This window comes from Catharus ustulatus, chromosome 1 (assembly GCF_009819885.2).
Source record: "Catharus ustulatus isolate bCatUst1 chromosome 1, bCatUst1.pri.v2, whole genome shotgun sequence".
In the NCBI taxonomy this organism is placed as follows: domain Eukaryota; kingdom Metazoa; phylum Chordata; class Aves; order Passeriformes; family Turdidae; genus Catharus; species Catharus ustulatus.
In genome coordinates, this window is record NC_046221.1 from 133,284,251 (window position 1) to 133,297,384 (window position 13,134).

Genomic DNA, 13,134 nt, shown 5'->3' on the forward strand with positions numbered 1-13,134 from the left:
AAGTTGCTGACACCTGGAAGTGCGGCTTATAATCAGGTGCGGCTTATAATCATGAAACTTCCCCAGTTTCCCACACCTCACAGAAGAAGTTACTAGAAAAATTCAGAGTTTATCCCTATAGTTTCAAAGCTTTTTTTATTATCTGAAGCAGATGTCACCATCTTTCAGTCATGTGTAAATTCATAACTGAACCGTGAATTCCTGCTATGACCCTGGTGTACAGCCAGCTATGATTCTCTATTTCTACTACAAAATGAAAAGAACATGCTCCTGGATGTCCTTGCTGATGTTTTTCTGGTGAGTAATCAGCATTGAAGAATGTTCATCTTGTCAGGGAGTTGAACAAAATAGAACAGTATTTATTTCTTCCTGAGGCATTTGTCCCATGCCTCAGCAAAGGGAGCAGTTGTATGGTGTGTGTTCCACCTTGTTCATCTGCCTTTCATCTTAATGAATTCTGGCATTTGTCTTTGTCAATACTGAGCACAAAGCATGTATTCAGGAATTATTTTATTTCCAAGCCCAAGAATTTAATAGAATATTTTATAAGATTCCTCACCCCCAAGAATTTAAGAGAACTTTTTATAACTCTCCTCACTCCCCAAAGAGGCAATGCACAACCAACGAAGAATTAGAGATCAAATCAGACTCAATTTTTTTTTAAACATATTTTTAAAATAATCTTCTTTTTCAGTTGATGGCCACTGCACATGCTGATTTTCAAAGAAGTGCAATAAAATGAACATATTCAGGGTTATTTGTGAGGGGGAGACAGAAAAACTGTAGAGTTTCATGTTTATTAAAACACACAAACAGATTTGAATACAGATGGAAAACCTGTGATATTATTGGGAAAATAAACACCAACAGAGTATTGCTATTATAGACTATATATATGGACTGGATAGCACAATACTTGCAAGAATGTCCATAAACTTGAATAAGCATAGGCCTGAACTGGACTTTAAAGACCATCCAGTTCCAACCCCCATGCCATGGGCAGGGACACCTTCCACTAAACCATTATTTAGAAAAAAAATACATAGTAGATGGAAAATTTTCTGTAAAACAGGAGGATGGAGAAGAAATAAATGCAATTTGTACTGATACAAACTGATGAAGTGAAGATAAAAATCCACAATCTAAATTAATACCTCACTTTCAATAAGGACGACTGTGAAGAACATGAGTGCAAACAAAGAAGGGCTAATAGGAATATATATGTGTGTATGTATATATATATGTATAAAAGAATGAAAATTACCATTAAGTAAGATGGTAAATTGAGTAGGACAGTAGAGCAAACTTCACACAGATGGAGTTGTCTCTGCTTCAGAAAACAAAAAGATTGGCATAATAAATTGCAACCCTTCTGTTAAGCACTCTGTTTCCCAAGATATGCCCGGAAAGAGCATCCTGCCTCTCTATGGGAAAATCCAGCAGGAAGGTTGGAAACAATAATGCCATCAGGTATGCAAAAGAAAGGTTTCAGTCACTAACGAACCACAAGCAGGAGCATTGACAGAATGTTATCTGCGTGGGAATTCTCAAAGTGAGTCTCACTGATTCTGCCACTAATTCTTTAAGTCAGAGGTTGATATTAACTCATGCTTTTGCAGTTCTGTCATGCCATCAGTAAGCAGAATATGCAGTAGGTGTTAGGAAAAAATATGCCTTTGGTAAATTTGAGTAGCACACTGTCACTCTTTTGCTGTTACTAATATCTTGCAGAAGATCTGTCAGAAAACTGTTGAAGAATTTGTAGCTCCTTCCTGGAGTTAGACCAGTTTCCTCACTGCACTAGACCAGCAAGCCCATGGACCAGTTGTCTCAGACCTTTACTAGAGCAAGATTTTTAATTCTTCCAATTCTCATGAATTTTTTCTTTTTTTTTTTAACTGACATGCCCACGCTTCATCCTACCTTCACCTCACTGACAACACAAACATGCCTGCTGAAAACTAAAGTGAAGGATGCTGCTTCTTGCTTAGCTAGAAATGGTCATTTTCCAGAGCCCACACGGTGGAGCCAGTTCTTCAGCAGTCACCTTCCTCACACCACTTTCAGCTAACAGAAGGCCTGGGCAGTGCGAATTCTTCTAGTCCTGCACAAGTACTGAGTATTGAAACAAATTTAGTTTATCCAAGTGCTTCTAAAGCTACAAGATCTGGTGTTTAACTAAATATTGATAGTAATGGACTGGTATTCATTTATATCTAAAAATCTTCTGTATTTTGTCTGTATGTTTATTCATGCAAAGTCTATGTATGTAGGCACTTTTGCTTTTATAGGCTGAGAATAGTCCAGATAATTCCATTCCTAAAGTCCCAAAGAATGCTATCACAAGGTAAGAGGAGTTACAGGTGAAAATCTGCCACTGGCATGTACTGAACTGGTTGCTGATTTGAGTAATTATGAGACCAAGACTGGGGGATATATTACCCTCCATACTAGCTGAATAACAATTTCAGTCTACACAGCTCTTTTCTTTCTGCACGTCTTAGTCATCCTTCATGGTTATGATAATTTCTACACTGAATTAAAAAAACAAAGACATTTCCATTAAGGTTCGCTTCTTTCAGAGAACAGTGACTTTTTTTTCTTAACGCTGCAGGCTACCAGCCATTAAGCTTTAATTTAAGAGCTCCCACAATGTTGTGAATTGTCCGTGTAATAAATCTCTGCTGGAGAAAGAGTATAATCATCAAATATTTTTTTCTTGTCAGACATCATTGAGCAACAAATGGCAACAGTGTCAGCAGCCTATCTAAATTTACAGCTAAGCAAATGCTACTGACCCTTGAATAAACAGATGAAAGTTGATTTGTTGCCCAGTAGTGTGTAAGACCTATAATTGAAACACTGATTTCATTGTCTCTGTTGGGAAAGGTAGAGATTGCAAGTTTAGAAGCAATACTTTCCATGCCTAATGTCTTGAAGCATTTTGCTGTAACTTCCACCACTGAAAAATTCTGTGATAGGGACAGAGTCAGTGTAAACTAAATAAATCTGAGGCTATGGAACATTTCTTCTGCCTTTAAGGTAATAATTGTGACAGGACTTACATTAAATGACACACCATGAATAGGGTATAGTATTATTAATAGAGAAAATAATTACGTTCTAGTACTGGTGTCCATCATCGGACTATTTTAATACCACTGCAAGAAGTCCCACAAAGTATTTTGAACATTTCCAGCCAGATTTCCTATATGTTCTTCCCATAGCCTCAAAACCCCAAATTCATAATATTTGCTGTGTAAACAGGTATTTTCTACTCTTCTTAAAGATGATGGGGGGTAAAAGTCCACTGCTGACAATCTTGAACCTGGCAGTTCTCTGTAAAAGAAACTCCTTCCTGGATTCTGATTGTGACCTTTTACCCTGGACATGATCTGGGATATAGTGAGGTTTACTTTCTGGTTTATGTTTCAATCAATTTGATCTTTTAATGCTTATTATTTAATAATATACAACAATTAAAATTGTATTTGTTAAAATTAATAAAGGTAGGCATTGCCATTAAATAGTCACTTTTTGAATCCTGAAAAAATCTGATGCTTTTGCTACTTTGCTGAGCTTGGCTGTCCTACCAGTCTCTGTTCCATGCTGGAAGCACAGTGTTCCATTTTACAGAATCTGACTGAAGGGTTTGCCATTTTTACATAAGTTTTCAGTGTTTTCTGGTGTTTTTGTTTAAATGCTGAAACAAAAGCAACACTAGATTAGAGCTCTCTTTTTTTTTTCTTCTTAGTGTATTAAAATGCCTTTAATCAGGAAATGAATTCCCATGATTTGGAAAAGATATTCCTGGAACAACTTCACAAGAGCATCTAGGCAACAATATGGGCAGAACCATAAAACTTCAAGTTAAACAGTGAATCCATTGTGTTTGTATCCTCATATCACAGGACGTAGGGTCCAGTTCCCAATCCACCTGTTCAAGTGAGCAATCTTTTCACTTGGCAATATTTACTGTGACTGAGCTGTTGAATAAAAGACATGCACTAAAATTTGTTGCCTGGATAGACTTCATGAATGTGGGTGCACATATTCCCATGTCAGCAAGGGAACACAAGGAGCAGATGAATTCCATTTATACAAGCATAAAGAAATTTTTGTGACCAGTAAATAAGCACCATAGCAGTGCCTGGTTATACCCAGACAGAAAAAGACAAGTTGTTGAACATCTCCTTGCTCCAGCTTCTGATTCACTATGTGATCTATCTGATGCACAGAAATGGAACTGGTGAAGAGAATGTGTGAGAACATTCATATAATCTTAAACTAAGACGTGGAGTTTTGCCAAACAACCCAGATGGAGAGCGCACAGGGCAGTATTACCTGCAGAAGCTTTCCTATCTGTGCCTTGTCACAGGGAAGCTCCGTATAATCCATCTATCCTGTTAGCAGTTGCTGGAATTTATGATCTGGTTGTAATCTTTCCAATACTGCATGGATACTTAATTAAAGCATGCAAATTACTTATTTACATTTACTTCACTTGGAATCCACCTCTGGTTGCAGCTGGGGAAGGAAATGGCAGAGTCTTCACCATAAGGCTAAACCCATCTCTACATACAGGATTACACTGGCCACAGCCCAGAAATCCCTCTTGATTAAGTTTCCAAAATAATCTATGAACCAGTGTTATACACCAAGCATCAGGTCTTGTTGTGGACATGCTTCCTCCTTATGCTTCTTTTGTATGGACTTGATAAGATCTAGAGAGATTATGCCAGCCTGTCTCAATGGCTCTTACTGCTTGACTTGTGCCAGGGTTGTCTCTAGCAGCAGGGTCTGTTCTAGAATTTTCCTCTAGATGGATGGATGGAGGATTTTGGGGGCCGCCTTCCACCTTTCTCCTGGTGATGCCTTCTTGCTTACCCAAGTCTGCTCCAGAACAGGCTGCTTCTCTTTCTGTGAGAGATGATCACTGCAGGCTGCAAACTCAATTGGCATAGCCAATGTGGACTTGTTGGATTTTTTTGCCCTAGCAGGCAGACAAAGTTGCAAAGCTTCCTGGAATTCTTTAGAAGTTCCCTGTGCTAGGCAGCTCTCTGGTTGACCCATCTCATCACCAGACAGACTTTTGCAGGTACAATCTTTCTACAGAAATGCACGTTTCTGGATTATCCTGCACTGCCATCTCAACTGTACCAATGGCTGTTATCCCTAAGATGGTTCCCCACCCATCTAGTAATACACCTCTTGGGCATGCTGCAGTTGTTCCACCTAACTGCTGTACAGTCACTGCAGCAAACCTGCTGGCTCCACAATTAAACATGGGTGATGTGCATGTGTGTGTCTGTGTCTGCTTGCAAAAAGAAGTATTTTCCAGTGCTTTGAAAGGAATTGAAAGGTAGCAGGCAAAACGATGCAGTTGACAGAAATGCCTGGATGGCATTCAGAAAGCATCCCAATGAGCTCACAATTATGTGTTGTAGCTGCACTGCATTGCATAGTGGGTAGATGGGAGCACATGCTGAAATGGGCCAAGTGCTTTACCCGCATTCCAGCCAAGAGTGCCAACACATTTTTAACATTCACCTAGATAAGTTTACTTGGGCTTTTATTTCTACCTTATCCATGTATAAAAGTTTTTATCTCCAAACATGACAAAAATACCGATACTAACAAAATATGCTCTTTTTTTTCTTGTTTCTGTACAGATTATGTCTCTGTGCACTTTTAAATAATGTAAGCGGCGGAGCAGAGTGTGCCATAGCAGTTCTTTGATTCTGTAGATGAGTAGCAATAAAACCATACTAAATCCTGGCAGAAAGATATTTTATAAAGCTATATACTCCTAGTCTGTAAGTATCAGTTCCTTGACAATAGAAACTCTGGGGGAAAAACAGGGATTGTGACATAATAGCAAAATAATTCAACTCAGTACGTTGTTTTTCTTATTTTGGCAGACAAAGATCTCACTCTTGATAGGTTTCCATTCATGCCTACCATGTTTTCCATTGCCTGGCACAAATTTCAGTGAAGTGGAAGGCATATGACAAACTGGCTTCTTGTCTGTAACATGCCACACCAACTATGGCATGCCCAATGAGAAGCACTGTGTGAATGTCTTTTGCACGGTGCCAGGCATGCTATGCACAACCCGCTGCAAAACAATATGTTGCTTTCTGCAGCTTCTGTTTTTGCTTTTTTATTTTTCACACATTCCTTATTAAAATAGAAGGTAGATATACTAATATTTGCACAAGGCACAAAACAGTAATTCCAAAACAGTTCTGCAATTTGGTGCAACTGCTCTGCAGTCCGGCACTGCACTGAAACACAGTTAATGCAGGTATATCTCAGCCTGCTCCACTGACTGAACAAATCTAGTAAGCTCTGCTTCTCCTTGCCTGTTGTGCTCCAGCCCATCGTCTTTCTGGCCCTCCACTGCACTTGCAATGACTATTCAACATCTTTCTTGCAACAGCAGGCTCAAAATTAGATTCTAGAAGGAACTACTTGCACAAACACTTGCACAAGTTGAAGATGGAAATTACCATTCCTGCTAACCTGCTGGCTATGCTCTTGTTATTGTAGCTCCACAGCAAGGGCACACTGCTGCCTCAACTCATTTGTTGCCCACCAGGATCTCCACATCTTTTTGTGCAAAAGTTTCTGCTGGCCAGCCCGTCCTCCCCATGTGCAGGACTTTGCAGCGACTTTGTTGAACTGCAGGCTCCTGTCATCCCATTTCTTCAGCCTGTCTGCGTTCTTCTGGATAGCAAATCATGATTTTATCCTTGAACTTGCTGAGGGTATATTTTGTGCCATTGTTCAGACCATTAAAGTTCTGCCAGTAATACCACAAATGAAATTTCCTTCCAGAAAAATAATGGATACTCCGGTGGACCAAATCTTGTTCATGGTATCGGAATAAAGTTAATCTAAAATGTTATTATCTGTCTGACTTGTCTCTTTTTGCTCATAGGTGTACAAAATTTCAAGGATGGGGACTCTGTGTATACTGGAGCATTTTACTTTTACAGCATGTATTTATTGACCTTGCCATCTAGCCTTGTCACTTCTCCACTCACAAACATTGTAATCCACCTTCATTTTCTCCTCTCTCTTTTATAGACTCCTGGCAACCAGCCTATCTTCTATCATTATAGAAATAATTCTTGTAGCACAAGAATTTTTTTCTTCACTGTTGTTCCTTACTACTTGGCCCCCTTTCTCTTTTCTGCTTGCCTCAAGGATTTATACCAGTCTCAGTAACCCATTCACCATGCTTAGTTCCCATTCTCCTTACAAGAGCAAGAGCTCCATATGTCCCTTGTCCAGGCTATTCTCCTTATGACAAAAGAGAGGCTTCATATCCCTCTTCTCTTTATTTCCCTTCTCTGTCTTGTCGCTTGGCCAATAAATCACTCAGTGATTTATCAGAAAATATGCCTAATTGGGAAGATGAATAGGGAAGATATTCAGTTTATAGCTGGGCAGAGCAATATTAACTGGTGTGACCAGCTGGCTGTTTATTTGATCTGCAGAAAACTGCAGAGTTATTTAGGCTACTGGAGTGCTATGGTGCTGCCCATTCCATCGTTATCACATTACTTCCAAGCAAAGAGAAATGTCATCAACATGATGTCATAACATTCAGCAAACTGGCTTATGTGATGCTGATCCCAACAATTTTTTGAAATATGCAGCAGTTTTAGGCAAGCTTATATATATTAAAGGTACTAAAATGCCTCTCATTTATCAGCACATTTCCCTCATATTTTTATTCTATTGCATATCCATACTTTTCAGGTTGAATAGCAAGCGTACTGTAGCACTGCTACTGACTACTAGTTCAGTAAGAACTAACAACACTGGGATTTTATTCCAATTGGTTGCTTTTCACATATAAATGCAAGACTAAAATGTCACTTTTTGAGTATATCCTTTTGAAAAACAGTGTTTCATTCACTTTCCTAAAAGATTATGTAATTGATAGCTGCAATATTCCACTGTGTTGACTCATAATAATGAAATAACAAATGTCTGCTTAGTGGTTTTTAATCACTTTTCTGGCTGTGGTCAGCTGATTTTCAAGTTTTTGTGTGTTTATATTCAATAAAGGTCAAACAATTGAACTACTTCTGTATTTCTTTCTTCAAGTAAAACTATAGATAACTTTGCCTGCTTCCTTTAGAAGCAGCTGGCAGCCATTCTTGTGAAGTGGGACTTCATTCCTTTCTCCTGGTGATACATTAAGTATGACTTTATTGCTCTGTCTTGGTGATCTACAAAATATTCAGAGGATTTTCAAATTCCCTCTACTTATGTACTTCCGTATATTCATCACAAAACTTAACATTTAAGGGCTCTGAAGATAGCGTGAAGTACCTGCTGTACCCTCATTGCTTGCAATTTGGTAACTATAGATAGGTTGGCTAATTTTTCCCACAGACCTCTTCTCTGTTCCTTCTACTCTGTGTTCCATTTTGTAAATACTATATTAAAAGTTTATTTTGAGGGTTAAACAGCTGTAAAAGCATGACCTGGCATTTCTTGCAGAAATAACTCTAGGGAAGCGAGCACGGGCTTTGTAAGCACAGCCTTTTGGCAAAGGCTCAGCTCCTGAGACCAATGCTTTTCCATTGCCTTGTTCTTCCTTGCACAAATAATGTAGGATAAGGAGAAAGAGGCAAAGGAAAAAACATATACTATCTGAGAGAAGCGTAAATGTTTAAATTAATGACATAGTTTGTATCAGTATTTTTATGAATAAGCCAAAACTGGGGTATGCTATATAAGTGGCAGCATGTGATGAAAAATAGGTCTGATCTTACTTGCAATTGCTATTGATACAACTGGTAATGGAAAAAGCAATTTTTCTGTTTTAATAGTAGACTTTCTCAGTCTCTGTATTTCTTTCTTCATTTATTTCTAAATTAAAAAAAAACATGCAAGAAACAAGATTCTTTGGATGAGAATCCTGTAATAACCTAATGCAGCAGGAGCTGATTCTTCCAAGATGTCATAACAGAAATTACTAAATTACCACAGAACCTACCTAAACTTTACTCTTCTGTTATGCAAGAAGGTGGCTGGTGTTCATTAACTTCTGTGGTTACACATTAAAAGTCTTTTCACTGACTCTATAACTTGACCTTCTGTGTGGCTGGCTTGTGTCAGAGCTTTGTCTCTTTTTTCTCTTTTTTTCAGCAAAATGACAGTATGTGGAATTTTTGTAGATAGAGATGAAAGCATCATAGTTGCTGAGATCTCTGGGAGATATAGAGATAACCTGAAAGAATAAATTTACCTTTACATTTATAATTGAAACAAAATTTATACATTCTGATCTGATGAGTTTTGGAATTACACATCTAAATCCAGGAATGATGACAATTCCACTGCAGGGAAATAGTAATTCTTGGATTGATGAATGTATCAATCTGATTTGAATGAAAGCCTTTTATTAAAGCATATTTGTCTATGCCCTGCACTTAAATTCAGAATAAGCTTCAAACATTTCTCCATCCCCACTGACAAATCCCTAGTTTTAGAGGTGATTAGTATTACGTGGAAAAAGATCCATCTGAAGTGTAAAGTCCAAGCATATGTCTGAGAAGTAAATATAACTGCCCAACCTAAATCTCCTGGCCAACTATGTGCCTTTGCCTCTTTGAACAGGAATTATCCTTGTACTTGGTCAAAATGAGACTACAGGTTCTAGTGTTAATGATCTTTTGTCTTATGCATCCAAAAGGAGAGATGAATAATCATGAAGGATGGAAACAATATACAGAGGTGATAGTCTGCTAAATCAGTCAAGGATCTTGCACTAATTCCTGGTCCCTTGAGCAAAGCCTAAATAAAGTCATTTGGGAGGAATCACTGTCAGGATAGTTAGAAATAGCAACCTCCTCCACTCTCTGGAAGTGAGTTATGAAACATGAGCAAACGCAACCTCTTCATCTATTTCTGGAAGTAATTTTCGTATCTTTGTTGCCAGCACCATCAGTAGTATCAAGGCTTTGGCTGATGGATCCTTACAATTGCAGATCTACCCTCCCATCATGTTCCTCAGAGTTTTTAGTTTGCTGACACAGAAGAAGCTTCTGTGAGCTTTTGTGTTCTCCATGACATGTAAGGAAAGGGGATTCATGCTGCACTTTCTGTCCTAGGACTTTGCCTCTCGCTAGCTATACTGCACAACTATTTAAGTTCTGATATATTTCATTTCTTCTGCAAAGGTAGGGAAGGTGCAGGATCTGGACCATAATCTTATAGAGCTGAGGTTCATCTTACATCAAAACCATTTCATGAAATATTTAAAAGCATTTGAACCATAGACATATTCTGATAAAGACACACTACAGTGAACACAGTCAGAGGAAGAGTAAGAGCTGGGGCATTTGAGACTGGGAAGTGGGACTGTGTTTAAGTTAATAAAGACTGTGGGTTTCTCTTCCAGACCTTCCTTATGTGTGTTTGGATCTTAAGAGCAAGAATTTTACCACATCACTTACTACTGAGGATTGAAAAAAAAAACATTTACATAAGCTTTAGAAAACTATCCTGGTAAACTTAATCACCTGTTTAACACTGGACTAGTCCTTTTCATTTCTGACTTACACTTTAAATTCAGTGCAAATTAATAAAAACTATACTTAAGTGAACAGGAGCAACGAAATTGTGGGATTTTCAGAGCAGACAGGCAGACTTTGCTTTTATGATGTGATTACACCATTCCAACTCAGTGCTAGAGCACACATGAGCAGACTGATCCATGCTTAAAGGGACACTTACATTTCCGCATGTATGCCGTCTGGGTAATGTTTGCAGCAACACCAAAACGGCTAACTAACTAGAAACTTCATAGGAATCTGTGTATTGAATTTATGTGTTTATTTTTTCATGGATAGATGCTGTCTGGTGAATATTAATCTCAATTCCTGAATGTTCTTCATTTTTAAACTCAATTACTATGCTTTAAATCACTTTAAAATTAGAGACCAAGCCTATCTTACATTTTTTCATAAATTTGACTTTAACGTTATCTAAAGCAGCAGTAGATTTATTGGTTATAACACAGAGAGGGGTCCCACCAAATTGTGATCTGTGGTCTGCCCTGAAATAACTTACTGTATCTCATCAAGATATAATAACAACAAAACTTGTTGGAAGTCAAGGTTCTGGGATTTTTGTGCATGGGATGAATTATCAAGAATCCTGGAATCCTATTTCTTACTCCCTCATTATTCTTTGTAACCATGACCTACTCCCAGTGTTCCTGACTACCTAGCTGTTCCCCTTCTCTTTTTAAACCACCTCTGCTTGAGACCAAATTCAATCTAGACTGTTGTCCTCTAGGCCATCTGTGGATTTTCTTAAAACACTTCTCTTGTACAGACCATGTTCAATAATGAAGAGCATAGCAAAGACTTTTAAAGGCTTTCTTTTTACTGGCAGAGAAGAGCAGTGTTTTTAAGGGATTCTACACAGGTCTTTTCTGATAATGAAATGAGTGAGTATTTCATCTGGAGAGGTGTTGATAGACACAGGATAGATAGTCAGGCTTGCAGAAGTGAGCAAAATCCAGAGGGAAGAGGAAAGAACACTGTTAAGAACACTGTTTTGAATAAGGAAGATCAAAGTAGAAGAAACCAGAAGAAAGCCTCCTGTCTCACTTGGTCCCCTTAATGATTCTCAAGGCCTAGAGAAAAAGAGCTCAGTAAAAGCAGATATAAAAAAGACTTTTTTTTTTCCCTCAGAAATAAATTATTTATTTGACTTAAAGGTCTGAACTAAAGTGTCTAATGTTAAAATGTTTTCTTAGATTGCTTCTTCTTTCCTTTCACAGTCGTTTTTAGATTATCTAAATGTCAAGGAGTTCAGAACAAACACTGATTGAAAAACTGCTGTGCCTAGAGCTCAGCACAGAAATTTCAGTATCTAAAAATTTGTGAGTCTTCCTACCCAGGTTGTAAAGTACAACCTCAAATCTGCCCATTAAAGTCTGTTTAAAAGACACAGTACTTCTATGCCACATGCTCTCAATCTGGAGACTTGTCTGTGGGTCTTGGCAGTGAGAAGATGCTCAGAAATGGAAGTGAAAACTGAGGAAGAGGTGGGAATTAATATGTGCTCTGCCAGATATAAATACAAAGCTCCTGTGTACCTTGTTCATGTCTCCAGTTTAAATATTGCAAGAGTCACTGGAATACCTTGGGTGGTCCCAAACCTTGATCTGTTTTCTTGCTCAAATTGTTCACAGCAAAGTTATATATAATTGCTCATTGGCTAACACTTCTCTTTAGCTTCAGTAATTCTTACAATTTGCTGGTGTTTACCTCTCTGATGAAGTACATCGAAAGACAGCTGTCACTTACCCTCTTACCATTTGTTTGCTATGCAAAGCACACTAAGCTTTTATAGTCTCATCTTATAAAAGAGGCTCTTTAATGGCCTTGTCTCCCCTGCACCTGTTGCAATTCATCGTAATTCAGTTTCATGAGGCCAACAGACCTGTCTCAGAGGTCATACCAGGGTCTCTTCAGCTCCAGTGACATGTCCTTGGTTCGTTCCTGGGCATTTCTGTGAGCAGTGCTTATTGACATGTTATCACAAACAGACCCACTCTTCTTCCTTTCACTTCCTGTCAGAAAAAAAGCCTATCAGCCAGGGCTATGATTCAAGACCACCATGTAGCACTTTCAGCTACTAAATTTCACCCAGTGTAGTTTACACAGTGGAAAGGGATACTGATTTTTTCTGCACGATTCCACACTTCCATCCTGTGCCATTTGCATGTTTCTTCAACTACCTTGTATTTCTTTCCCTCACTTCATTAGTAGCTCACTCCTTCCTATACAGAAAGTCTTCTAAAATTTAAACACAGTATTTCACCTTTCAGTCCAGTGTTGTGTTTCTACTTAGTCAGCCCCTCATCCATTTTACACCATTGGTGCTAACCTCTGTCTTCTCTATCTCATCTGGCAATTCTCTATGTGTCAGAATAACAAATATTTTTAGAAGTAATTTGATTTCTATGTGTCACATAAGGAACACGCCTGCTAGCAAGCATGCTTACAATTTTAAGTGCAGTGTGATGCATAACACCGTGCTAAATGAAAGGAGAATTAGAGCTGAAGCAAAACAAACAAATCCTATGCTTAATTT